The sequence below is a fragment of the Ostrea edulis genome, chromosome 4, assembly GCF_947568905.1.
Source record: "Ostrea edulis chromosome 4, xbOstEdul1.1, whole genome shotgun sequence".
Taxonomy (NCBI): Eukaryota; Metazoa; Mollusca; class Bivalvia; order Ostreida; family Ostreidae; genus Ostrea; species Ostrea edulis.
The window spans coordinates 40,722,304-40,728,303 of NC_079167.1; positions in this window are offsets into that span (position 1 = coordinate 40,722,304).

Here is a 6,000-nt window from a genome sequence, read left to right on the forward strand (position 1 = left end):
TCAATCATTGACTAAATGAGTAATTATTGTCATACGTATGCAACACTATTGCCATGCCATATTATTTCATCTATATTATTGCTACAGTTTTACACATTTCTCTCTCTCTCTCTCTCTCTCTCTCTCTCTCTCTCTCTCTCTCTCTCTCTCTCTCTTTATAAACATAAAACCGTGATAAATTATAAATAGCTCAATAACTAACTCTCTCTCTCTCTCTCTCTCTCTCTCTCTCTCTCTCTCTCTCTCTCTCTCTATCTATCTTTATATATATAAAACCGTGATAAATTATAAATAGAAATATCTCAATAACTCTCTCTCTCTCTCTCTCTCTCTCTCTCTCTCTCTCTCTAAATATAAAGCCGTGATAAATTATAAATAGAAATATCTCAATAACTTATTTATGTTTTTTTTTACTGTTGTTTGATTTCTGATTGTGTAATTTATAATCCATGTGGTATCTCAAACAGAAGCATTTTTTAAACTATACTGTAACAGTTTTACGCATGGGCAATATAACCATTATACATGTTGATGTGCTGCGCCAATAAAGAATTGTTCATGTTTTTATAAATATAAAGCCACAATAAATCATTAATAGAAAATATTCCAATAACTTACTAGTATGTTTGTTTGGGTTTTTTTTTTATTATTATTGTTTGATTTCTGATTGTTTAATCTATAATACAGTATAAAGATGGAGAGAGAAAATACGATGATAAATTGCATTGTATAGGGGACGTTAGAAATTAAAATATTCTAGGTGCGAGTCAATGCTATCAAAACTCAAGTATACTGGGGCTTTCCTCGAGATCTGAAGACTGCCGGTCATCATTAGCCATGATTGTTATCAAAACATCTTTCTCAGGTAGCTGTAGACCACGGTCTCTGCAAACGTCAATCAACCTAAGCTATATTGTTAAAAGTTTGATTGACCAGCGGCTTATCATTGATCGTGACACAGGTAAAATTTGGGGGCGTTAATTATACTTGTTGGGACTTTAAAGACCGCAGTAAAAACTGAGTTTGGAATACATGAAATTTGAAAATATGGATCTAATATCTTTGTCGAATTTTATACATTTAAATCTCAAACAAATTTCTTGTTAATCATTATATTATTTACCAAATGAACAGACCTATTTCATTCTAAAACTACCTCCATTCCCTTGGTTTAAGTGCCCTCGTCAACAAGTCGATTGTAATCCATTCATTATCAATCTGATTCACTACCATTTCAGCTTTACCCACGTGTACGCTGGTATGGGTTAAATATCAGTAATGATTTTATATCAAAAGGCTGTATCGAAGAAAAAACAATAAAAAGACAACAAACAAGAAACATCAAAAATCTTCCCAGAAATATGCGAGCACAGTTCTACACCCCAGTGGATTTAAAGATTAACAAGGGTAAAATGGGGGGGTGGGGGGGGGGTGTGTCGGATAATTAATCAAAACAAGACAGCTTAATAATCACTAATATATCATACATAAACCGTGCATGTGTAGGCTCTAAATACAGTGTACAAATTGTTGTACATTGATGGTGCAGTGAGTGCGTTTCAAACCCGGGGAAATTAAATTGGCTTACGGTTTTGTTATCAATCAGTACACAGAATTTGGTCATAGTCATAAGCCACCATTGTGTCAAATACGAGCTTCTAATGTCCCCATATCAAAACGCTGTTGTCTACATACAAGGTGGGAAGGAAGGAATAGAAATGTAAACAGACAAACAGACAGACATTGTGATTCTTATCGACCATCTGAACCTTATTTGCAGGTATATACATCTCTGTAATGTGCATGTACAATTCCTATACGATTAATTTGTTGACTGTATGTTCGGCAATAAAGAAGGAGAGTCTTAAAATTTTAATTTTTTTTTTCACTTAATACTCTATATCAGTAGCGGATCAAGGGTTTTTTGGAAAAGGGAAGGGACATGTGAAAGTCAAGCATTAGTAGTCAAAATTACTGAAGCCTTTTTGAGTGCCAAATCTGGAGTTTTACTCGCATTTTTTTGATTTCAAAATGTTTTGGGCAGGGTTTGTAGTTTTTAACCTTATCATATGATTCCTTGTAAAAACGGGGGAAGGGCTTACCTCTAAATCCGCCACTGCATATAACTACACTGTACAAACCAGCCTTATTCTGGAGTACTCATGACCCAGGGACCAAAACATTTACTTTGGTAGATGCTTCCCACCCATTATCACTGCACAAACAGTCTCTACGTGAAATATCGGTTTAATTGAGATCAAAATAAAATTTAAAGAAATATTCTACATGTATATACTTGTTAGATAAAACTTAAAACCATGTCTTGTCATCAAAGCCCTTGGCTCGTCCTGCATGGCACATGCATGATACAGGCCTCTCTCCTCATTATTACTCGATGTCAAGTTTGATGCTCAAGAATCAAGAAGAGACTCTTTTTGTAAAAATGCATTTTCAATATATGGGCAATAGAACCACGCCATAGCAAAACCAATTCCAAGCCCAAAGTCCATTAATATAACAAGTTTGATATCAGCTTCTCTCCTCATCATGAAAATGTACCCCGACATATTCATGCAGCGACAGTTTGCGTATGTGGTGTGCCGGAAGTTTTCAAATGCTTAACATTTAATTATATTGAACTGGAAAAGGTAAAACAAAATGGACAGGGTTTTTCTCTCTTCTGTCTTATCTTGGTTATGTTTTAGCTGCCTTAAATCTGTAAAAGATGGCTAGGAATATCATAATCTCCTTAGATGAATGAACGTAATTTTATCAGTGTTGCTAATTCTTTTGTGAAGCAGCCAGCTTTATATTATTACGTTTCACTATGGTTACTAATGTCCTTTATAGTTGCATCACTGGTCATGTGTGGAGATACACAATGTAACGTAAATTAACCGGGAAAATTTCTGCTTAACTGATTATCAGGCTTTTAGAATTCCTCGGAACTATCGGGGCAACATTAGCAGCAAAGATGTAAATACATCATAGAAATAGTGACCATTTATTTTGGCAATCACCACATTGTCTTAAAATGTAGTATCAAATCATATATAATATCATAACAGATAAATTTAATATTATACCGGTAGTTTACAGGTAAGTTTTGGTATTCATAAATCGACGGATGGTGCAAATGTGATACAACATGAATATGAAGTATGTAGAACTATTGGAGTATGTGTTTATGTCATTTACATGTATGTAACCTTAGTCATTCATTATAGTTTTCCGTGAGCAATGGAAGAATACAGTGATTATAATTTCACTTATCTAAACATTTATCTAAAACCGACTTCTCCAAAAGTCACAGGACAGATGAATACTGAAACCAACTTAATAAAGCCAGGCGAGTTTTAAAAGGTTTCTTCAATGTCACCAGTTATAGGCACATATTCACATTTTGAAAAGGTGAAGATAACGAACAGTGATCAATCTCATAACTCCCAAATGGAATTCCAAATTAAGATTTGGGCAAACACAGACACCTGGACATATCGGTCACCCAGGAAGAGCAAGCATAACCTGTTGACCGGCCACACCCGCCGCGTGCCCCACATCCCTACAAAGCAAACGGAGCAATCTGCAGTCAAACCAGCGGGTAATGAACGGCCTAGCACCCGACCCAAATGACAGGCCGCGTCAGTAAACCAGATCGTCACGGCGACATCGGAACCCGCAAAATGCTGACCCCAAACCGAATCGACTGGGACATATCAAATCGACACATGAACGAAAATCAATACTGTCAACAGACAAAACGCCGTTGACATATCCAAACGCCGAGTCGTAGCCACAGCAAGAGAATCCCTCGCCCATGCAGAAGCCCTCGAATAAACTCTGCCCCACATGAACACAAAAACAGGTCAGCCAACAAAGAAGCACAACCTGTGCCTACGGGAACCCCAACAGTACGCTGAAAGACCCGACAACGAAGACAACGCCAACGAAGAACTCCAACATCCCTCCAACATCAACCTCAGAGCACCTGAGCAGGTCTCAATAAAGCAAGCTCTCGAATGACCGACCGCCAGCAACGAATATTTCCTTTTCTCATCCCCGCTGAAGAAGCAACCCGTCCATAATATCAACATTTTTGCAAATATTTTCTTATATGACTCAAGATCGATTCGTAAAACTTTCAGTGATAATCGACTGAGTGCAAAATCACTATCTTTTTTATTGGTTCTTTTTTCTTTTCTTTTCTTTTTTCTTGGTCGCTGCCGATACTTCAAGACACGGGGAATGATTTAAATCTAAAACGTTTGGTTTGTAAAACACTTCCCTGATAGTACTGTCAAATATAACAATTTCCATTTAGTATTACGAAATTAGTTCTGCAATAATTAACGACTGACAAAGTAACGACAAGTCTCAACAATATGATGATTCACAGGAAGAATCAAAACCAGTATTCACAGACACTAACTGTATATAATAGTAAAACAAACATAGTAAGTACTCAGTATTTAGCAAACACGGTGACCTGGTCGTTAGGACGCTTTGCACTTCGTAACTTGGAGGTCCAGGCATGCGTCAGAGCCACGTGTAAGACGTTCAACATAGGCAGTGAATGGACCCTTCGCCAAGCGTCCGACAGTAGAAGGGAAAAAGATCTGGGTATTTCGGATATGTTAATTTCAGTCCGGTTTGTGTATTATACCAAGTACATGTACCTAACTTCAGATTCAGATTCTTTATTTCCGTGAGCCCCAGGCTCATTGGATATCATATACATAAATACATTTATACAAACAAACAAAACTGGTATTATGGAGAGTGAGTAGACAACAATGTTACAACGATGTATAATTCACCTAACGTCCTTTTCAAATGTAACTATGAATGGCAAGATTCAAGGAGAATGAAATTCTGCTTTCCGGATATGTAAATTTATGTTTATGATATTGATCACTGTTCGTTATCTTCACCTTTTTATGTGTGAATGCAATTTTCTTATTTCTTTATCCTGGGTACCTGACCCCGCCTCTGGTATGCCCAGGAGTCCGTGCTTGCCCTTCTTTGACTTTTCTTTTCCTTATGGGATTTATGAGATTGATCACTATTCGTTATCTTCACTTTTTCATGGTTCAGTTTATACTGAAAACTTTGAATCTTCCCCACGAGGAACAGTTATTGTGAAACGTCAGGCAGCATTCCACATCATGACAAGTTGTATTTGCAAATTAAATCGACAAACGAATTTATGAAACGAGTCTGTTGAAACCTCTGTAACAGGACATTAACATATGCCCTTCAGTCCGTGACTAGTTAAAAGTGTGGCAAACTGACTGACATTTGTTTTGGTCAGTCCGATGGGACTGGTCAATTTTCTAAAACATGATTTGGGAAAGCATATTTATTGAATCGTAAACACACATTTGGCATTCCTCTGTAGATATCAGATGAACCAAATTAGTAAATATAAATCTCACCTAAGTGTTACAATATTGTCTAAGGCATATCGAGTTAAGTTCCGTTATTTTATTTTAATATAAACATGAACGAAATATGTTTATTTATTTCTGAAAAACTCTGGTGGACCGGTAAATTTTTCTGCGGACTGGTTGAAATTATACCCTATTAGTCCGGCTGGACTGGTGACATAAAGAGTTAGTTTCAAGCCCTACTGTAACATCAACATAATTGTCAGTAGCCTGACTCAATTCAAAAATTGATTATATGCAGAACATGCGAAGACATATCGAATTCATTCAGAGATATAAACACCACAAGTATACAAGTGTTGATGGAATATTGCTACATAAATATGGGAAGTCGACGATAGAGAAGCTGAAGCCATCCTGTTTGATTGTCATAACGTGGAGTTTAGAATGCCGTTAACGTCAATGTTCAATAGAATGTCCAAATGTGAAGCAGATAGAGAAGAATTTATTATGTCTTTTATTTCGATTTTACTGGGATATATCAAATTGACATACATGCATGAATGAAAATAAGTATTGTTATATACCGGTCTTGATGACGTCTCCATATGAG